A 24,591-nucleotide genomic window follows, 5' to 3' on the forward strand; every position below is an offset into this window, starting at 1 on the left:
GGCATCTTCTTTTCATGACCATTTCCACCGACGTCCTTCGTTTTTGGTGGATTCACACCACTCAATCGCTCAGAGTAAATTTGCTCACCGGTCAAAGACTCAGGTGGATACTCTCTCATAGCGTCTTTACCTTTTAAGAAGTCTTTTTTATTCCGCCTAAGAGGATGACCATGGGGAAGAAATCTCCGGTGACAATCAAACCAACATGTCTTCCTTCCATTAGGTAGATAAAAAGACTTTGTATCGTCCATGCAAACTGGACAAGACAACTTACCATGTGTTGTCCATCCAGATAACATGCCATATGCCGGGAAATCGCTGATCGTCCACATCAGCGCTGCTTTTAGATTAAAATTTTGACTCAAGGACACATCGTACGCATCAACTCCAGTAGACCACAACTCTTTTAACTCCTCAATAAGAGGTTGGAGAAATATATCAAGACTAGCTCGCGGATGATTTGGCCCAGAATTCAAGATTGTAAGAAACAAATACTCGGTATTCATGCACATACCAGGGGGTAGATTATATGGCGTCAAGATCACAGGCCACAGAAAATGATTTCGAGACATCCCAAATGGATTGAACCCATCGGTACATAATCCAAGATACACGTTACGGGGTTCTTCGGCAAAACGGGGATGTTGTTCTTGAAAATACCTCCACTCCGCTGCATCAGAAGGATGATTCATTTCTCCCTCCTTTGTTTGGTGCTCGGCATGCCATCTCATTGCTGCTGCAGTCTTGTGGCTTTGATACATTCTCTTCAATCTATCAGCAATAGGAAGATACCACATACGACTATATGGTACTTTGGTTCTACGTCGGCCCTCCCGAGGCTTCCATCTTTGTGCACCACAAAACAGACATTTATCTTCCTTTTCGTCATCTTTCCAATATATCATACAATTGTTAATACAAACATCAATTGTATGATATGGGAGGCCTAAATTGCGCATCAATTTTTCGGTCTCATAATGTGAACCAGTAGCTTGGTTTCCTTCTGGTAAATAATCAGTCAATATTTCACAAACCGAATCCACTAACTTTTCACTCATATTATAATCTGCCTTATTTTGCATGACTCTAGCAGCTAGGGATAATTGTGAGTGACCTTCATGGCAACCATCATATAATGGATTTTTTGCACCTTCTAACAAGTCGTAGAATTTCTTGGAATGGTTAAGTACCGGTTCCTCGACATTCTGATAACTACCATCTTGATGATAATTATCTTGATGATAATTATCTTGATGATAATTATCATCTAAACTTATGTTATAACGAAATGCATCATTCACCATATCCACATATCTATCTCCTACCACATTACCCACTTCTTCATTCCCACTTACAAACGTCGGATCTACATAACTCGTTCCTATGCCCATATTAATTTCTTCCCCATGTTTATACCAAACATAATAATCTGGCATAAACCCATAGCAAAAAATATGATTCCAAATTGTACCCCCTGGAAGACGCCTACCGTTTTTGCACTTATCACAAGGGCAGTGAAACTTACCACCATTATTTTGTGCTAAACGCTGACTATTTGCAAAAGCCATGAACTCCTCTACCCCGGTGCTGAACTCTTCCGTGAAATTTCCCGTCACTTCATCAAGCCTCTTATACATCCACTCCCGAAAATGACTATAATTAGAACTTCCCGCCATTATTAAAGATCTCTCACTCTTGTTTTTTTTTTCTCTTTTGATTTTTTTTCTCACTCTTGTTTTTTTTTTCTCACTCTATTTTTTTTCTCACTCTCAAAATTTTTTTTGTTACTCTCGATTTCTTTCTTGCTAATGCTCTTGCTTGTGGTGTGAATGAAATAAGAAAGGAAGGTGTGGTATATATAGAGAAATTTGGCGACTGAAAAACGACTGTAAAACGACTCTGATGTGACTCAAACTAACAGTCGCAACAAAACAAAGCTTACCAACCCCACAAACGAAAAAAACGTGTTTCTTTTTGGCCGACATGTTTGCGACTCACCTCAATAGTCGCTTAGTAGTCGCCAAATATCCGACTAACGAATTTAGTCATATGTTAGTAGCCAAATTAACGACTCGCCGCAGTAGTCACCATGTAGTCGCCAATTTAGCTACTGTTTGCTGACAAAATTACTTTCTTGTCTTTCAGTCGTAAAATAGTCGCTAATTAACGACTACTGAACCAACTATTCATTTCAGTCGGTAAAAAACGACTAATTTANTGACTAATTTACGAATAAGTTTTAGCAGTTGTAAAGTAGTAGTTAAACAGTCGGTATATAGTCACTAAATTTGGCGACTACGAGTTTAGTCGCCAATCGTAGTCGTAAATTGCCTGTTTTCTTGTAGTGTGAGCATAATATTCTCCTTCTTCATACATAGGTGTGGAGGCAGATTGTAGTTTACCAACAAAACAGGCCAACAACTATACTGACTATTCTTCATGTTAAACGGATTAAAGCCATCTGTTTATAACCCAAGCCTCAGGTTCCTTTCCTCAGCAGCAAATAGAGGATATTTGTCATTCATTTGATCCCAAGTGACAGAGTCTACAGGGTGTCTGAGTTTCCCATCCTTGCTCTTGTTAGTAGAATGCCACCTTAAGGTTTTGGCCATTTCCTCAGACCTAAACATCCTCTTCAACCATGGAATTATTGGAAAGTATCTTAAAACTTTATGTGGGACACCTTTCTTTACTTCACCAGTTTCCTTGTTAACCTTCCACCTTGAAGCATTGCAATGTGGACACCTATCAAGCTTCTTCAACTTCTTTCTGAATAGGCAGCAATCATTGATACAAGCATGTATCTTTTCATAACCCATATCAAAAGACTTCAAAAATTTCTTCACATCATACAATGATGTATGTAGCACGTTGTCATCAGGTAACATCTCTGGCAGTGTCTCAAGTAGCTCATTGAAGCTCCTGTCAGACCACCCATTTTGTGTCTTAAGTCGAAATAATGAGACAATCGCTGATAGCTTACTATGGTTCGCACAATTTTGATATAAAGGTGTTTCTGCATCTGCTAACTTTGCCAGGAACACATCTTCTTTCTTGTCCTCTCTCTCTGCAATTTCAAAGAACTCATCCAACCCAGCCAAATCCTTATCTAAATACTCAGCAGCTCTGTACAACCCAGCAATCTCTTCATTACACTGATTTACTTTGCTATCACATTCAAAAACTGAGTAAACTTCTCTGTGATGGTACCAATCCTTACGGCACTTGTAGACCTCATCCATACCCCTGGTTACTAGATGATCAACAACATCAGCCCCTAAGTGACGATCTACATTGCGACAATCTTTGCAAGGGCAAATTATCAAATGATTGTCATCATTATCTGCACCCGCAGCCCGAACAAAATTCCATGCACCTCTCTCATAAGCAGGATCAAGTCTACAAATGACTGACAAGCAAAACATTTATTAAATACCCCAAAACCCAGCCAACAACCAGAAATGTATAAATTAACATCGATATACCTGCAAAGATGCACCCATGCCTTGTCAAACATTATATGATCTCACCTTAAATAAAACCGTTAGAGCAACATATCATACCGTGACAACACTAACTAATTCTCTTACTAATTACACTACTAGAAAGAAGCAAAAACAGTCATTGCAATCCAAATAAAAAACACATCAAACATAAAAAGATACATAAACTGCTGAAACCATATTAATGTCATATCCCCACCAAATAAAACTCAATACAAAACAACCACAACAATGTAATAACTCCACCATACATAACACCACAAAATTGGATAGATAGAACTTACCTGCTGTATATAATTGAGAAAAATGTCTAGCTTGTTAGATCAGTATAACCTGACACCGATAATGAGAAAAAAAATATCAAAATGAAATATAGCTTTGTAGACAAAGCGAAATGAAGCTAAATCAAAGCCAAGTGAAGTATAAGAGAACGTATATGAAGCTAAATCAAATGCAAATCTCATAAATCAATAAGATAAACAGCAAATCTAAAGCACAATCAGAAAAATGTTACATTACCCTAAATCTCATAACAAAATTGATACACAACCCTAAATCTGATGAAAATTGAAACAAACAGCAAATCTAAAGAACCTAACCATAAATCTCGCCGTCGACGGCAAAATAAATAACAGAACTAACACTAGAAAGACAAAACCTTGCCTTGCGAGATGAAATCGAGCTGATATGGAGAATGTAAGGACGAACTTATGGCCAACGAGATGACTTATTGCTTCGACGAACTGATGCCCAGAGAGAGGATTAATTGCTTCAGTGTTGTCGCTGGAGATATCAGTGGAAAGAGATGAGGGAAGAGAGAAAAACACTTAGCGATACGAACGAGAGAAAAAAAAACCTAAGTGTTATGTTATGTCTTCTAAGCGTTTCGAGAAGAAGGAAAATGTACCGCTTAATGAAAATTTCCCCTCCAATGACAAAATGTCGCAATTTTAGTCTTTTTTATACCATTTTCATATCTTAGCGTTAGTATATTGCTATCAATAGAAACCAAAATCTCAAATTTTTCGTACATAGCACTTTAAAAAATAATGCTATGATAATATGCTATCAATGTATAGTTCTTTTGTAGTGATGGTCTTAATGTACACAGTTGTAGAGACGATGGAGAATATGGTGTTCTTAGCATATTCAACCAACTTCATGATGTACTTTACGAAATCAATGCATTACTCATCAGCAAAAGCAGCAACCATGGTGAGTAATTTCGTAGGAACATCGTTTTTGCTCACAGTCTTTGGTGGTTTTGTCGCGGACTCTTTTCTCACTCGCTTTGCAGCTGTCGTCCTCTTTTGTTCCATTGAACTACTGGTATTTTATTTTATTTTATTTTATTTTTGGTCAAAAAACTACTGGTATTTTTAATAACCCATTAAATCATGTTAAACAGTCAAATTGATTACAGAACTGAAAAGTTTACTCCATTCTTTTATAGGGTTTGATCTTGTTGACAGTCCAAGCTCATAACCATAAGTTACAACCTCATGGAGATAAAACACCATCGACTCTTCAACCAACGGTTCTGTTCACCGGACTTTATGCAATAGCTATTGGTGTTGGAGGTGTCAAGGGGTCGTTGCCTGCTCATGGAGGTGACCAGCTCGATAGTAGAAACCAGAGGCTAATATCAGGATTCTTCAATTGGTTCTTCTTCTCTGTTTGCCTTGGAGGTTTCTTGGCAGTAACCCTTATGGTTTGGATCGAGGAGAACAAAGTATGGAGCTCCAGCTTCAATACAACCACTGCGGTTTTAGCCTCGGCGATCTTCATTTTCGTCGTGGGATGCCCGATGTATCGATACAAGCGCCCAACAGGAAGCCCTTTGACCAGAATTCTGAATATGTTTGTCTCTGCCGCAAGAAACCGAAATAAGTATGTAACGGATGCGGAGGTCACACAGAATCAAAACTCTACTGACAAAAGCATTCATCACAACAAATTCAAGTAATTATTCTAAACCCATATTTATCTTATTTTCTTTATTCACACTAAACTAACATAAATTAGCCTACCCTATTTGTAGATTCATTTCGTTGTTTCTTCCTCCGAAAATATCAGGAACGGTCCTGTGAAGTGCCACAACCATCGTTTGGGGCCTTATACATAGTTCCTTTAAAATTAACAAAACATAACATATAAGCATCGAAAATAGATTTCTTGTGGTCTTTACTGTATATAGATGTGATACACTACGAGATTCTTTTGCTATATACTTGACGTATATAGATGTAAAACTAGCTAGACGCTTAGACTATACCTCAGTTTGATGGACGACTTTTTATAGGAAAAAGATAGCTAGCTACATGAAGTAGAAGAGAAAACATAGTCACACATACCAAGTATATTACTGTATACTCAACTATACGAAGTATATGTATTACATGGCCACATGCATGAACTATATGACGTTATGTGGTTAACACCATAGATATATAATCCGGTACACCGGTCAACTGACTCCGGCGAAGACCGATGCTGACTCTGGCGTTGACCAAAAAATATATTAATTTTTTTTTCTATTAAAAATCAAAAATAAGAAATGTTATATATAAACATTTTTGGTTTTTCATGATTAAAAAATATATTCAATTCAATATCTAAATATTTTTATATATCTCTAATGTATTCATTCTTATAATTAGTTAATTTTTATTGTTAAAGCTAAACTAATAGTTAAATAAAAACCATTAATAATTATTTTCAAAATATCTATATACGTATATAAATCTTTGATAATCAGATTATTTAAATACTACAAAATCAATAAAATCAAATTCAACTACTTTCATTAGAAAAATAATATGCAAAAGATTGAGTATATGACTCTGTACTCTAAAATTTGCATGGTAAATGTTGTATAAAATTTTAAATTATTTTACTATAAAATTTACATACTCTTAATAACATGTAAACAACAACAAAATAAATTTACAATATTTACTTCTAATATATAAAAGGTAAACATACAAAAAAATCATTTTAGCAAAACAATATACTTGATTTGAGGGTATGTTTGTAAAAGGGAGAATAAGAGTATTTTTGAAAATACCTTATATTAAATCTTAAAAATAATTATAAATGATTTTTATTTAAATATTAGTTTAGCTTTAACAATAAAAACTAACTAATTATAAGAATAAATACATTAGAGATATATAAAAATATTTAGATATTGAATTGAATATGCTTATTAATCATGAAAACCCAAAAAATGTTTATATATAATATTTATTATTTTTGATTTTTAATAGAAAAAAAATTTTAATACATTTTTTTGGTCAACGCCAGAGTCAACGTCGGTCTTCGCCGGAGTCAATCGACCAGTGAACTGGATTGTATATCTATGGTGTTGATCACATGACGTCATATATTTCATGCATGTTGCCATGTAATACATATACTTCGTGTAGTTGAAAATACAATAGTATACTTGGTATGTGTGATCATGTTTTCTCTTCTACTTCGTGTAGCTAGCCATCTTTTTTCTCTTTTTATATAGTATGATTTAACTATTTAAGAAACTGAATATTTTCTTGAAGTCATTATTGTTGTTAATATATTTTGAAACGCTATTTTATACTTATTAACTATGAGATATTCAAAAGTTCGTTATAACATGTGTATACTAATGATTAATGACTTAATTTAGTGAAATTCAGAGACTCATGCACTTTGGGATTGGTATATTTAACTATCATGTAAACTATATAATCTCCAGGTTTTTGAATAAAGCGAAGCTAACAAGATCTCAGCAACACAAGTTGAAGAAAGGGGATTAGTTTGAATCCCAAGTTCTCGGTTTTTTCAAGTCTAGTGAAACCAAGCAAAGGAGAAGTCAAAGACTGGTTTTGGAAAAGAGGGTTTCAAGGAGAAGAGGAAAAAACAGATGAGTATAGAGGCTTCCTGAAACAAGAACTTTTTCTAGATCTACTTATGCAATGAATGTATGATAACATGCAAACAGAGACATAAGCAAGATGATGATGTGGAATGCAAGGTGTTTTAATACCCTTATGATGTTGTAGCATAAAGGATGTCAATCCATAAAGAGTGTGATATGCAAGCAGTCAAGATGTGATCAATGCATTCAAGTTAAGCCAAATATCAAGTTGATTTGTTTCTAACAACCTAATGAAAGAAATGAAATGCAGAATATTAAAGCAACTTAAGACAGTACTAATGCAGAATTAAACTATAGAACAAGTGCAATAAACAATACTAAGGAGAATTGACTAATAAGCAGATGAAAACAAGAACAGAACAATGCATAAACAAAAAAAAATAAACTGGAGCTCGACCTAGCACTCGGTCGAGTGCATGGTCGAGTAGGTGGTCGAGCACTTGGCCGAGTGATGCATAACAGAAGAACATAAGCAAAATAAAGAACAGAGATGCAAAATAAACGATTTAACAGAGAAAGCAGTAATAAACAAGGAGCAAATAGGTCCTAGAGATTGGGGTAATTGGTTGGTATCAAGCTAAGCTTACCCAGATTGTTTAACAAACTTCACAAAAGCTATCCCTAGACAATGATCTTCTAATACTTGCTAATCCACACTCATGGCAATAACAATCAAGCTTAGATACTCCTAGACCTAGCTTTCACTAGCTAAGAACATATAAAAACAGGCAATAAACAACCAGATCATTAATGTCAAAAATCATCTTAAACATCAAATCTCTTAGCATGCTTCATGATAATCTCTAGTATTAGCCTTATCTAGCAACTTAGACATTGGTGTGATGCTAAGAAGCTTAAGATCTATCCTTACCCTCTCCGTATAAGAACAGCATAGAGCACAGCTAACCCAGAAGGGATCTATAAAAAATCAAGCTTAAACAATCTAGATAAACATAACTCTTTACCAACCTATCCCATCTCTAAGATCCTAAGGCACTAATCTGATCTAAAAATCATGATGAAGAACACAAACCCAGAAAATGATAAAACAAGCATGATCAGATAGATAAGAGAGAGATAAACAATTTAATACAAAGAAGTGAAAGCAAATACTCAATAGATTCAAAGTTATGAAGGTTACAAAGTGCAAAAATGCTAGAAAAGATAAAAGATGATGCAATAAAGTAAAAGCAGCTAAAAATGGCAAAAACTAGGTTATGACATCTCTCTAGGCGGCTGCAGGGTGCATTGTCCTTTTATAGGAGGAAGGGGTAGCCCTACTTAGCTAGAAGACAAAATAGAAGGTCGGCTGCAAGTGCTCGACCATGTGCTCGGTCGAGTGCATGGTCGAGTGGTTGGTCCGTCAAGTAACTCCAGTCTTTGATCTGGAATGATATCGGTTCAGTAAAACAGGTATAACTCTTGAACGACAGCTCCGGTTGCCTTGAAACCACCGGCATTGGAAATTTACATCAATGTCATACAACTCTCATGAAGGTTTCTGAAGCTGAATAGCAACGGAAAATCTTTATTCGGTTTGATCTTTGAGGAGCTCGTTATGAACCCGACCATGTACTTGACCGTGTGCCTGCTCGAGTGGTATGGTCGAGAGCCTTCTTTTCCCTTCCTGATACTTCCAATCCTCTTGTTTAGCTCCAGAAATAACAGCAAGTCCTTCCTTACCCTTTTAGAGCTCCATAACACCTAATAATACTCCAAATGCATAAATGTATGCAATGCATGCTTCTAAACATCCTAAGTACATATTTGGACATAAATGGCTATAAAACCTAAGGAATCACTTGTATATGATGCAAAACATGAACTAAACAAGGCCATCAATATGGTAAAATATAGTGACATCACTTCCCGACTCTTAGCTGTTCTCTCTACAACAGACACAATCTCAGGTTCGTACACTGTGGAGCTGGTCTGATCTGAAGGAGGCAAAGCAAAGTAGGCCTGTGTTTCTCTCCGCCTAACTCAGAATCTCTGTCAAGCTTGAAAACCAAGCTAAACGGGAAGTTTTAACCAGAGTTAAGTTCTCTTTACCCTATTTAAGAGAGTAGTCTTGGTTGGTCTATAAAAGCATATTGTAGAAAAAGTGTATGAGTTAGTGTGAGTGAAAGAACAAGTAAGAGAAGTGTAAACAGTGATTGAGAGCTCGTTTTGAGCTAAGTTTATTAGTGGATTTTCCGAAGATCTTCTCCGGCGAGACGTAGGATTCCTCCCAAGGATCTGAACTCGTTAAATCTTGCTTGCACTTACTTTTAAGTTTTTATCTTTCAAGTTTGCAAACGTCACACGAGTGTTTTCAAAACAGAGAGAGAGAGAGAGAGAGAGAGAGAGAGAGAGAGAGAGAGAGAGAGAAAGAGTACTTTAAATCACTAAAAGCTAGCTACTTTTTCGTTTTCAAGGTACAAATCTCTACAGAATGGTATCAGAGCTCCAGGTTTAGAGAAGTTTTATCTTAGACCTGAAGCCATGTCTTCATCAAGGGTTGAGATGGAGAAGTTCGACGGGAAAGGTGACTACATGCTCTGGAAAGAAAAGCTTTTAGCACATTTGGAGATGTTGGGTTTGCTGGAAGGGTTGGACGAAGAACAAGCTCCTAAGAATGAAGAGTCATCTGCAGAAAAGGGTGAAGGGATGACAGCAGAGACTGTTACACAGGCTCGAAAGCAAGCTGCAACAAGCCTGAAACTGTTGCAGAAAAGTCTCAGAAGGAGAAAAGAGGAAAGGCAAGATCTACTATCATTCTAAGTGTAGGAGACAATGTCCTCAGGACGATTATTAAGGAAAGATCCGCTGCACGTTTGATTAAGGTTCTAGACCATTTGTACATGGCTAAATCATTACCAAATAGGATATATCTTTAGCAGAGGCTTTATGGCTATAAGATGAGTGATAGTATGACAATAGAGAAGAAAATAAATGATTTCTTGAGGTTGATAGCTGATCTAGAACATGTTAAGGTGATTGTTTCAGATGAAGATCAGGCTATTATTCTGGTTATGGCTTTATCAAAGCAGTTCGACCAGCTTAAAGATACATTGAAGTATGGAAAAACCTCTTTGTATATAGATGAGATTACTAGTGCTATCAGATCTAAAGAGCTTGAACTAGGAGCAAGTGAAAGGCTACCAAAGCAAAGTTCGGATGCTTTGTTTGTTCAAAAAGGGGTAGATCTAAAAATAGAGACAAGGGAGGTGACAAAGGGAAACAGAACAAGAGGTGCAAGTCTAAGGGGAAGAAAACCTGCTGGATTTGTGGTAAAGACGGACACTATAAAAAACAGTGCTATGTGTGGAAGGAGACGAACAAGCAGCAGAGAGATGGTTCCATGGAGAGGGGAGAATCATCAGTCGTGACAGGTCATGGATACAGAAGCGCTTATATCACTTGATGAAGACTTTAAAGAGAAATGGATCATGGATACAGGTTGTTCCTTCCACATGACCCCTAGGAGAGACTGGTTCATTGAGCTAAATAAATCATGTTCTGGAAGAGTGAGAATGGCAAACGATACATACTCAGAAGTAAAAAGAGTTGGGAACATAAGGATAAAAAATAAAGACAACTCAACAGTTCTTCTGAAGAATGTGAGGTATGTACCAGGAATGTCAAAGAATCTGATCTCACTTGGTACTTTTGAAGATCAGGGATGCTGGTTTCAGTCAAGAGATGGGATAATGAATGTCAACAAAGGTTGCACAACCTTAATTAAAGGTCATAAGACTGACACACTCTATGTGTTAAAGGGATCTGTTCTAACTAGAGAAGTAAATGTCTCAAAGGGTTTAAAAGATGAGACCAGATTGTGGCATAGAAGATTGGGTCATATGAGTTAGAAGAGTATGAAAGCATTGCTTAAAAGAGGCTACCTAGACAGCTCAAAGGTAACAGATCTGGAATTATGTGAGGATTGTGTTTATGGAAAAGCACATCGAGTCAGTTTCGGTATTGGGAAACATGTTACCAAGGAGAAGCTAGAATACATACATTCTGACTTATGGGGATCACCAAATGTTCCCTTGTCGTTGGGAAAATGTCAATACTTCATCTCTTTCATAGACGACTACTCAAGGAAGACATGGATATATTTTTTTAAGAAGAAGTTAGAAGCTATGGGAGTTTTCTGGAATGGAAGAAGATGGTTGAGATTCAGTTAAACAGGAAGGTTAAGATACTCAGGACATATAATGGCTTAGAGTTCTGCAACAAAGAGTTTGATGATTTCTGTAAGCAAGAAGGGATTGTAAGACATAAAACATGTGCTTACACTCCTCAACAGAATGGTGTCGCAGAAAGAATGAACATGACCATTCTTGAAAGGTTCAAAGTGTTTTAATTGAATAAGGGCTTCCAAAAATCTTCTGGGCTGAAGCTGCATCAACAGCAGTTTATCAAATAAACAGATCCCATCATCTGCGCTTGAGTTTGAGGTACCAGAGGAGGTTTGGACAGGTGCTAGACCAAGATATGAGGAGTTAAGAGTGTTTGGTTCAGTAGCTTACATCCACAATGATCAAGGGAAGCTCAATCCAAGAGCAAAGAAAGGGGTGTTTGTAGTATATCTTCATGGTGTAAAAGGATACAAATTCTGGTTAGTTGAGGAAAAGAAATGTGTTGTCACCAGAGATGCAACGTTTCAAGAAGAAAAGATGTACAAACATCTAAAATCAATCCTCACAACCAGAAACTAAACCACAGGAAACTCAAATACCAATTATCTATGAAATCAATCATGGGAATTTCAGTGATCTAGGTGGAGCTGAAGAAGGCACAGAGTCTGATCAAGCTGAGAGACTACTCAGTGAGGACAACGAACAAGAAAGCGACCCATAGAATGAAGAATCTCAAGTCAACAATAAATTGGAGAATTATCAGTTGGCCATAGATAGAGAGAGGAGACCCACCAGACCACCACTAAAGTTCAGGGATTCTAATTTGGTGGAAGTCAGTAAAGATGAAGAAAAATTAGTCGGTTTTGCACTAATGATGACTGAAGACTGTGGATATCCTGAGCCATGCTGTTACAATGAAGCAGTACGGGATAAAGATGCGAAGTCTTCAAAAGAAGCAATAGATGAAGAAATGCACTCATTGCTCAAGAATTAGACATGGACATTAACTGAGAGACCAGAGAAAAGCAAAGAGATAGGCTGCAAGTGGGTATACAAAAGGAAATCAAGTGTACCTGGGATTGATCAACCAAGATTTAAAGCCAGACTTGTCGCTAAAGGTTATCTATAGAAGGAAGGGATAGATTACCAAGAAATTTTCTCTCCAGTTGTGAAGCATGTCTCCATACGGCTCATTTTGTCATATGTGGTTCAACTAGATCTTGAATTGGAGCAGATGGATGTCAAAACGGCGTTTTTACATGGCAGTTTAGATGAACACATATTGATGGAGCAACCAGAAGGGTACAAAATCGGATCAGAAACAGAAGAGGTATGTCTTCTCAAGAAATCTCTGTATGGGCTAAAACAAGCACCAAGGCAATGGAATCAAAGATTTGATACTTTCATGAAGAACTCAGGGTATCTTAGAAGCAGCTTTGACCACTATCTACTATCAAAAGCTTGAGGACAACACCTACATGTACCTGCTTCTATATGTAGATGACATGCTCATTGCTGCCAAGAAAAAGGAGAAAATTCAAGAACTTTAGAGTTTACTAAGTGCAGAATTTGAAATGAAAGACTTGGGAGAAGCAAGGAAGATTTTGGGTATGGAGATCAAGAGAGACGGAACAAATGGGACACTTGAAGTGTCACAGAAACAATACTTGAAGAAGGTCCTTCAAGAATTCAGAATGGATCAGTCAAAAGCGGTTTCAACTCCATTGGGGGTCCAGTTTAAGCTTAAAGCTACATCAAATGAAGAAATAGCTTCTCAGGAGGAGTACAAGAAGTCAATTCCCTACTCAAATGCTGTTGGGAGTATCATGTATTCGATGATTGGAACAAGACCTGATCTAGCTTACCCTTTGTGTGTTGTGAGCAGATATATGAGTAAACCCTTGAAAGAACACTGGCAAGCTGTGAAGTGGGTTTTTAAGATACATCAAAGGGACTTAAGATCTAAGGTTAAGCAAGACAGTTCAGAGATCAAAGGATTTTGTGACTCTGACTTTGCAGCTGATCTTGATAAAAGAAGGTCACTAAATGGATATGTTTTCACTGCAGGTGAAAATGTTATCAGCTGGAAATCAGGCCTACAAAAGGTAGTAGCTTTGTGTACTACTGAGGTAGAGTATATGGCATTGACTGAAGCCATAAAGGAAGGAAGTTGGCTAAAAGGTCTTGCGAGTGAGTTAGGATTCGAGCAAGATCATGTTGAAGTCATGTGTGATTCACAGAGTGCTATCTCACTATCAAAGAACTCTGTTCATCACAAGAGAACTAAGCACATTGATGTGCGTTAGCATTTTATCAGAGACAAGATTGCAGAAGGAGAAGTAAAGGTTGTAAAGGTGTCTACATTATGGAATCCTGCATATATCTTTACAAAGACTGTTCCTGTGAGCAAACTTCAAAACGCTTTGGAGTTGCTCAGAATTTCAAGTCACTAAAAGAAGAAGTGAAGAATCCGGAGAAGAGAAAAATCCAAGTATGCTAAGAAGAAGAATCAAGTTGGGGTGGTATTCAAACCAAGGTGGAGTTTTTTGGGGATTAGTTTGATTCCCAAGTTCTGGGTTGTTTCAAGTCTCGTGAAACCAAGCAAAGGAGAAGTCAAAGACTGGTTTTGGAAAAGAGGGTTTCAAGGAGAAGAGGAAAAAACAGAAGACACGAGTTGAGTCAGAGGCTTTCAAGATAAGATTGAGATGAGTATAGAAGCTTCCCAACTCTTAGCTGTTCTCTCTGCAACAGACACAATCTCAGGTTCGTACACTGTGGAGATGGTCCAATCTTAAGGAGGCAAAGCAAAGCAGGCCTGCGTTGCTCTCCGCCTACCTCAGAATCTGTGCCAAGCTTGAAAACCAAGCTAAACGGGAAGTTTTAACCAGAGTTAAGTTCTCTTTACCCTAGTTAAGAGAGTAGTCTTGGTTGGTCTATAAAAGCATATTGTAGAAGAAGTGTGAGTTAGTGTGAGTGAAAGAACAAGTAAGAGAAGTGTAAACAATGATTGAGAGCTCGGTTTGAGCTAAGTTTCTTAGTGGATTTTCCGGAGATCTTCTCCGGCGAGACGTAGGATTCCTCCCAAGGATCCAAACTCGTTAAATCTTGTGTGCACTTACTTTTAAGTTTTTATCTTTCAAGTTTGCAAACTTCACACGAGTGTTTTCAAAACAGAGAGAGAGTACTTTAAATCACTAAAAGCTAGCTACTTTTTCGTTTTCAAGGTACAAATCTCTAAAGAAACAAGAACGTTTCTAGCTCTTCTACCAATATTTGGGAGCACAATTGTAATGAACTGTTGCGTAGCACAACTCGTAACCTTCTCAGGACAACAAGGCATGATGATGAACATAATACTATCTCGTTCCTTTGAGATCCCTGTGGCTTCCCTCAATGCCATACCTATCATGTGCATGCTCTCTTCTTTAGCTTTCTACGAGCTTCTTGGCAAGAGGATCTTATCAAGCAACAACGAAAGATCTTCTAGCTTCAATTTGAAACGCATTTGATATGGCTTAGCTCTCTCCTCTAAATGGCGGTAGCATCCATCGTGGAGGTCAAGAGAAAACATGAAGCGGTTCACAACAACGTCAAAATCTCAGTGTTCTGGTTAGAGCTTCAATATGTTTTGTTGAGTTTCTCGGGTATGTTGACTCTTGGAGGAATGCTAGAGTTCTTCTTTAGAGAAGCTCCCGCGAGTATGAGGAGCATGAGCACGGCGTTAGGGTGGTGCTCTACTTCAATGGGTTTCTTCCTCAGTTCGGTACTTGTGGAGGTCATTAATGGCGACACGAGATTGCTCCGCGAGGAGCTTAATGAGTCTAGGCTCAAACTGTTTTATGTGGTTTTATGTGTTCTTAATACCCTTAATCTTTTCAATTATATCTTTTGGGAAATAAGATATTAAGAAAAAGAACATAGTATGTTGCTTAGTATATAGAGAATTCCTTAATTTAGTTAAAAATGCTATGCATATAGTGGAAGTCTAAACCAAGTATATTTTCATAATGGTTTTTTTTTTGGTGGTGGTTCATAATGGTTGATGTTATAGAGGAGTCTCAGTCAAAACCTGTTTTTGAAGCAGAAGGTTTCAAAACAGAGTGGACTTCAAAACATGAAAAGAGGCCCAACAACAACAATCAAATTCTGAAGCAGCCCAGTAAGCCTGCCAAGGAACGGTCGACTCTACAACAATACAAGGACGTTGCAGAGGAAGGTTCAACCACTTAAGTAAAAGCGACAGGGAGGAGCCGTAGTACGGAAACAAAGACAGCAACGAGCAATCGATTTGACGTTCTTAACCTCTTGACCAATGATGACATGTGTCAAGGGAACTAGGGTTTTATGATTGTATAAATAGGAAGTATAGCCTCATGTAATGGTTAAGAGAGTATCAAGAAAATAAAGAAAGAACTTTCTTCATATTACATTTCTTCTTACATGGTATCAGAGCCATGGCTTTGTCCACTGAGCTCTATTCGCAACCTGTTTTGAATATTACAAATTGTGTGACAGTCAAGCTCACTGAGCGAAACTACTTGCTCTGGAAAACCCAGTTCGAGTCGTTTCTCTCTGGTCAGGGACTTTTGGGTTTCATCAACGGCTCCACCAAACAACCAGAGTCTGTTAGCACTGCAGACACTCCGAATCCGGTGCATCAAGCATGGGTTCGGTCAGACCAAGTCGTCAGAGCATGGCTTCTTGGATCTCTATCCAAAGAGCTCCTCACTGAGGTTGTCAACACAAAAACGTCTCAGGAGGTATGGAACTTTCTAGCTGGTCACTTTAATAAGGTCTCCTCAGCTAGGTTTTTTGTCTTGCAGAGGAAACTGCAAACTATGGAAAAGAAAGACTTACCCATGTTAGAGTACTTAAAATAGCTTAAGAGTGTGTGAGCAACTTGCTTCAGTAGGAAGTCCAATTAGTGAGAGGATGAAGATATTTGCAGCTTTGAATACTTTAAGTAGAGAGTATGAGCCGATTAAAACCTCTATAGAAGGAACCATGGACTCAACTTCATCTCCAACTCTCGAAGATGTGATTCCTCGGCTCACTGCATATCATGATCGATTGATGGCTTATACTAAAGACTCAAGCATCACCCCTCACCTGGCTTTTCACACTCAGCGTGCAGACAGCTCATTCTACAGTAACAGAGGAAGAGGACACTCTCACAGATCTCGAGGCAGAGGAGGCTACTCGACGAGAGGCAGAGGATTTCACCAACAAATCTCTCCTTCCACTGGATCCTCGGGCTACTCTGAAGAAAATAGACCAGTGTGTTATATGTGGTGAAAAGGGTCATGTTGCGTTTACATGTTGGTACCATTTTGATAACACCTATCAGACTGAGGTTCCTGCAGCTTTGGCGGCCTTGATAATCACTGATGTTACGGACCAAGGAGGCCATGAGTGGGTTACGGACAGCGGAACTACCGCTCATGTTACAAACTCTCATGGTAACCTTCAACAATCCCGACAGTATGATGGTAATGATACTATCATGATTGGAGATGGAATCTTTCTGCCTATTACACATACTGGATCAGCCTCTTTACTTACAACTTCAGGTAATTTACCTCTAAAGGATGTTCTAGTGGTTCCTGATATTGCAAAATCTCTATTATCTGTTTCTAAGCTTACCAGAGATTACCCTTGTTCAATTGAATTTGATGCTGATGAGGTTATTGTTAAGGACATGCAACAAAGAAGCTCCTCACCAACGGTCCATACAATAAGGGCCTCTATACAGTCAAGAATCCACCTGGTCAAGTGTTCCACTCATCTAGACAACAAGCAGCTTATGATGAGGTGTGGCATAGGTGACTTGGACACCCTAATAATAAGATTTTGGAGCAGCTAGTCAAGAGTAAAGCTATTTCAGTCAATAAAAGTACCAAGACGATGTGTGAGGGATGTCATCTTGGGAAGAGTAGTCATCTCCCGTTTTCCGATTCTCAGTTTGTTTCAACTAGGCCATTATAAAGGATTCATTGTGATCTTTGGGGTCCTGCTCCAGTTACCTCTGGACAGGGTTTCAGATACTATGTAATCTTCATTGACAATTGGTCTAGATTTTGTTGGTTTTATCCTTTGAAAAATAAATAAGATTTTTACTCTACTTTATGCAATTTCCAAAATCTTGTTGAGAATCAGTTTGGCTGCAAAATGAAGATGGTTTAATGTGATGGTGGAGGAGAGTTCACAAGCAAAGCTTTTCTTACTCACTTAAATCAGAATGGGATACAACAACTCATTTCTTTTCCATACACCCCTCAACAGAATGGTCTTGCTGAGAGAAAACATAGACACATCACTGAACTTGGTCTAGCCATGATGGTCTTTAGCAAGGTTCCTCAACAGTTCTGGGTAGAAGCTTTCTTCACAGCAAACTTCATGAGCAACATTCTCCCATCCTCGACTTTAGAGAATAACAAGAGTCCACATGAGAAACTTTATCAGTCAAAGCCTTACTACACTGCTTTGCGAACCTTCGCCTGCTCTTGTTATCCAACTCTACGAGACTATGCTGACAATAAGTTTGATCCAAGGTCCCTTCATTCTGCTTTCTTAGGCTACAACATCGAATATAAAGGCTACCACTGTTTATATCCACCAACAGGGAGAATTGATATTAGCAAACATGTTCTGTTTGAGGAGTCATCGTTCCCATTCTCTGACAAATATCAACGTATTCATCGACCTGGTAAAACAATTATGCTGCAAGCCTGGCAACAAAGTTTTCAATGCTCTCCGGTTCAATCAAATCAGTCACCAAGTCAAACGTAGCCAGCACAAACACAACACTTGTTTTCTGAGGAAGACTTTCCACCTCTGCAACCTGCAACTAGTCCTGCAGCTGATTCTAATGCACCATTACAGCATACAACTAGTCTTTAATTCGGTTCTACCAGTTCTGCTTTATCCAGTTCTCAACCAGCGCTGGTTCATTTGAGTGTGAGTCCTGTAGCAGAACAAGAAGGCATTCCACATATGACAGAACAAGATGACATCCGTGCTTCACCAAACAGTCCTCAATCTCTTCCAAAAAATGCAGACAAGGTCGTTACACAAGCTGCATCATCCAATGGTCAAAGCAGTGAAGCTGTACCAACTGATCAGCAAACACAACAAATCGGCACATCAACTAAGCCAAAACACTCAATGACAACAAGAGCATAGTCGGAGTGAGAAAACCAAATTCTCGATATGCTCTACTTACGCAAAAAGTATCCTATCCGGAACCAATAACTGTCACAGAGGCATTGAAAGATGAGGGCTGGACAGACGCTATGACAGAGGAAGTCGACACTTGCAAGGAAACTAACACATTTTCTTTGGTACCTCGTGAACCAGGAATGAATGTTCTCGGGTGTAAATGGGTTTTAGAACAAAACTCAATGCAGATGGCAGCCTTGACAAATTAAGAGCGAGATTAGTGGCAAAAGGTTTTCATCAAGAAGAAGGAGTCGATTATTTTGAAACTTACAGTCACGTGGTTAGAACTGCTACGGTGCGTATGGTCCTCCACGCTGCAACTGTAGGTCAGTGAGAGTTGAAACAATTGGATGTCAAAAATCCCTTTTTGCATGGTGATCTCACAGAGGATGTATATATGCTACAACCTACAGGGTTCATTGACAAAGAAAGACCAAATCATGTTTGGAAACTCCACAAGTCCCTCTATGGTTTAAAACAATCTCCTAGAGCCTGGTACGACAAGATCAGTACCTATTTGTTGGAGTTCGGCTTTAATTGTGGAATGCAAGATCCCTCTCTATTTGTCTATGAGTGCGGGTCAGATATTATGATGCTCCTACTGTATGTTGATGATATGGTCCTCACTGGCAACAATTTCGCACTCATCAAGAAACTTCTCGACAGTATGCATACAGAATTCAGGATGGAGGATTTGGGCAAACTTCATTATTTTTTAGGCATCCAAGCTACCTTCTACGACAGCAGCTTGTTTCTTTCTCAAGAAAAATATGCAGACGATCTTCTTCAAGTTGCTGGTATGATCGATTGTGCCCCAATGCTCACACCAATACAAGAGAATCCCCATAAGGTTCCACACCAGTAGGAAATTTTTGCAAATCCCACTTACTTCCGCAGTCTAGCAGGAAAACTGCGATATCTCACCCTGACCAGGCCATATATACGGTTTGCAGTGAATTTCGTTTGCCAAAAGATGCATGCTCCTACGGTTTCAGATTTTCAATTACTTCTTCGTATCTTTCAATACATCAAGGGCACCTCCACCATGGGGATCTTATTCAACAAAAACACTGATTTCAATCTTAGAGCCTACAGTGATAGTGACCATGCTGGATGCAAGAACACAAGAAGGTCTACAGGCGGCTAATGTACCTTCTTAGGCAAGAATATCATTTCCTGGTCATCCAAAAAGCAATCCTCTGTTTCCAAAAGTTCTACTGAAGCCGAGTATCGACAACTCTCTGAAACCGCTTCTGAGTTGGTCTGGATTAACAACATGCTCAGAGATTTTCGCATCCCATAACCGGATCCTCCAGAACTGTATGGCGACAAATCTCTCCTCTATCTACTTGGCAGAAAGTCCGGTTTTTCATTCCAAGACCAAACACTTTGAAACTCATTACCATTACGTCCGAGAAAGAGTAGCCTTGGGAGCCCTAATCGTCAAACATATACCTGCTCCTCTCCAGCTAGCTGATATCTTCACCAAATCTCTTCTCTACAGACCGTTTGCAACTTTACGGTTCAAACTTGGTGTGGATGTGTCACCCACACAAAGTTTGCAGGGACGTATAGAGGAGTCTCAGTCAAAACCTGTTTTTGAAGCAGAAGGTTCCAAAACAGAGTGGACTTCAAAACCTGAAAAGAGGCCCAACAACAACAATCAGATTGTGAAGCAGTCCAATAAGCCTGCCAAGCAACGGTCGACTCTGCAACAAGACAAGGACGTTGCAGAGGAAGTTTCAACCACTAAAGTAAAAGCGACAGAGAGGAGCCGTAGTACGAAAATGAAGACAGCAATGAGTAATCGATTTGACGTTCTTAACCTTTTGACCAATGATGACATGTGTCAAGGGAACTAGAGTTTTATGATTGTATAAATAGGAAGTATAGCCTCATGTAATGGTTAAGAGAGTATCAAGAAAATAAAGAAAGAACTTTCTTCATATTAAATTTCTTCTTACAGATATGTCGTGTAATAATGGGAGGAATTAGTAACTACGCCATTTAAATTTCATAATTTGTGATTCTACCCTAGTTAAGAAAGTGTGAAAGTAACATTTTCTATTTAGAACAGAGACTGAAATTTTTCTTTAGCTGAATGAGGGTATCTCGTTTTGTGATCATATGTTATAAGATGGCAATGAATTCGTTTTGATAACCATAAATATGTTAACATGTAATCAAATTCTTTTTTTTTTTAAATGTTACTCCCTCCATTTTAAATTACTTGTCGTTTAAGGTTTTTTTACACAAATTAAAAAAATAATTAAATTTTTTTTTATTTTATTCCTTCTTTAATATATATTTTAATTTTTTATTGGTCAAAGCATTAAAATAGTTGGGATAAAATTGATATTTTTACTGAACATATGCATTGGAAATCTAAAACGACAAGTATTGGAAATAAATTTTTTATTCTAGAATGACAAACAAAAAAAGTCAGAGGAACTATAAATATATTATAGTGTGTAGTGAGGTCGGGTATAATACTTTTGAGATTAGAAACATAATTAAGGTGTTTTTTGTTTCTTTAATACTTTAACATCTCATTACTATTTCATTAAACAGCAAAAGGATGATACAAGTAGTTAACGAACCAAACATAATTAAACTTATGTTCTCGTGTGGATATATAAAAGCATATCTTAGCAAAATCACATGTTCTAAAACATGTCTTTACTCTTTACAGTATTTGTGATTTGTTATTTATTTAGAAGAAAATAGGCGCAGTTAAAGGCAAGGATGACGACAGTTACATTGAAAATGTTTTCCAGGGGCTGAAGGTATGCATATAGATCTTCCTTTTGGATGTTTCTTCAAACACAGAGACTTGCACTCCTTCACTACACAGCGGTCTTTGTTTACAATGCTCCAACACTTACGTTGGCTTTTTTGCTCCACATTTCCAACCACTCCTGTTATAATAATACGTTTGGAATATACATTTTAGTTTATGTATACAAAATGAAAAAGTATTATTTTATCTTCTTATAGGAAAGATAGATGTTTCAAAGAAATTTAGGTATATCCATTCATAAAAATGTAGTTACAAATAATTATTATATTAAAATAATTTGAATGGATCATATAGAACTATATAGAGACACTTATCTATGCAGCGAAAACGGAAAAAAAAAATTGTTAAAAGCAATGGAAATATGTTTAATCAATTGATATAACAACAATCTTCATAATATCTTAAGACCATTGAACCCAATTTATAAACTAAGAAATTAACCAAAATGTGAAGAAATTTCAAAGTATCTTTAGGTGGTCACAAACAATTTTGAACTCATTTTCTAGTCAGGTCTAATACGTATTGTGCATAAAAAAACTGAACTCGATATAACTGAATTGTAGAATAAACAATATTTGATACATTAATATAATACTGTATGTATGTAATATTGGACAATACTAAATGTTAATACAAACCTAGTACAAGAACTGTGATGAAAATAAGAACGGTGAATGAGGTTGAAAGGATTTACTCATCTTAGATAATAAAAAAAATTGATAGTGATTTGAACCTTAGAAAAAAAAAATTGTAGTTATATGTAAACAAAAAAATTGACAAATTGATATATATATATATATATATATATATACACAGTATAGCAAATTGATGTACCTCGCTCCCATTTAAACACGTCTAAATTAAGGCATGTACCACTTCATACTCCGAATTAAAAGATCTATTTTAACTCGTTTTTTTTTTTTCTTCTTTTCTTATATGATAGGTTAAAGCGTTAAACTCTCTTATTTTTTTATATGAATTTGTTCCTTTATTTACACATATGAATTCAAGAATATCTTAAAAGATAGATTCGTTTTAAACCTCTAAACTGTAAAATTATAATTTGTATTATTTCAAAAATGTAAAATTATTCTTAAAATAAATTAAGAGGATAATATTAAAATTTATTAATTATAAATATTTAGATAAACAAAATTAAAAAAAATAAATAGATAAATATTCTCAACAATTGATAATGGCTTATTTATTTATTGATATTACATGTCCCAAGTACTTTATCTGTCGGCTAACAAACTGACATTTCTTGTGGTTAGCAAACAATTGGTGTTGTTGGAGTACCTGCAATGCAGTTCTGTGGTATTCCTGATGCTCTGTAATGGTCTTGCTATAGACTAGGATGTCATCGAATAGGAATAGCACAAATCGCCTCAGGAAGGGTCTGAATATATCGTTCATCAGGGATTGAAAAGTAGCTGGTGCATTGGTCAATTCAAATGGCATTACCAAGAATTCTTAGTGGCCATCGTGGGAACAAAATGCTGTCTTGTGAACATCCTCTGCTTTCACTAAGATCTGGTCATACCCTGACCTTGAATCGAGTTTGGAGAAGATGTAAGCTCCTTGTAGCTCATCCAGGAGCTAGTCAATCATTGGGATGGGATAGTGTACTGACCCTCACCAAGAGTAGAAATCTTAAAATGAAAGATCGGAGAAATGGCCCGGAAAAGACGAAAGAAAGAAGAGGAAGGAAAACAAAAGGGAATGGTCGAGAGAAGCCCGAGAAAATATTAGTAAGTTGGACAATGGCCGAGCCAAAGACCGGAGTAACCGGATGTACGACCGAGACCCTAAGACCGATCAGGAGTCAGAAAATGGGCCAAGAAGGTCGAGGAAAGTTGGTCGAGAAAAATTTGTCGAGGATCGAAGGAGTTGCCGAGTACTCGAGAAAATGTGTCGAGGATCGAGGGAGATGCCGAGTACTCGAGAAAATTTATCGAGGATTGAAGGAGTTGCCGAGTACTCGAGAAAATTGTCGAGAGCCCGAGAAATTTTGCCGATGACCCGAGAAAGAGTGTCGAAATGTCCGATACGCGTAGTCGAAGGTGACGGACAAAGGATCGAGTATTTGGGGAGAAAATTCTTTTTCTCAANTTGTGGTTAGCAAACAATTGGTGTTGTTGGAGTACCTGCAATGCAGTTCTGTGGTATTCCTGATGCTCTGTAATGGTCTTGCTATAGACTAGGATGTCATCGAATAGGAATAGCACAAATCGCCTCAGGAAGGGTCTGAATATATCGTTCATCAGGGATTGAAAAGTAGCTGGTGCATTGGTCAATTCAAATGGCATTACCAAGAATTCTTAGTGGCCATCGTGGGAACAAAATGCTGTCTTGTGAACATCCTCTGCTTTCACTAAGATCTGGTCATACCCTGACCTTGAATCGAGTTTGGAGAAGATGTAAGCTCCTTGTAGCTCATCCAGGAGCTAGTCAATCATTGGGATGGGATAGTGTACTGACCCTCACCAAGAGTAGAAATCTTAAAATGAAAGATCGGAGAAATGGCCCGGAAAAGACGAAAGAAAGAAGAGGAAGGAAAACAAAAGGGAATGGTCGAGAGAAGCCCGAGAAAATATTAGTAAGTTGGACAATGGCCGAGCCAAAGACCGGAGTAACCGGATGTACGACCGAGACCCTAAGACCGATCAGGAGTCAGAAAATGGGCCAAGAAGGTCGAGGAAAGTTGGTCGAGAAAAATTTGTCGAGGATCGAAGGAGTTGCCGAGTACTCGAGAAAATGTGTCGAGGATCGAGGGAGATGCCGAGTACTCGAGAAAATTGTCGAGAGCCCGAGAAATTTTGCCGATGACCCGAGAAAGAGTGTCGAGATGTCCGATACGCGTAGTCGAAGGTGACGGACAAAGGATCGAGTATTTGGGGAGAAAATTCTTTTTCTCAAAATTCTGACCATTGAGAAGTAAGGAAAGTGGGAAAATTATTTTATTTAAGGTGGAGTTAGTGGAAGGATTAAAAAATTAAGGAGATTATGGAGATAGTGGGAGGA

General features: G+C 37.8%; 2 pseudogenes; one reads left to right on the top strand and one right to left on the bottom strand.

Annotated features, from left to right (window-relative positions):
* LOC104748573 overlaps positions 1-15,456 on the top strand; it is a 21,487-nt pseudogene extending 6,031 nt beyond the window's left edge.
* Positions 21,501-22,265, bottom strand: LOC109129118 (annotated as a pseudogene).

The sequence above is a fragment of the Camelina sativa genome, chromosome 15, assembly GCF_000633955.1.
Source record: "Camelina sativa cultivar DH55 chromosome 15, Cs, whole genome shotgun sequence".
Lineage (NCBI taxonomy): Eukaryota > Viridiplantae > Streptophyta > Magnoliopsida > Brassicales > Brassicaceae > Camelina > Camelina sativa.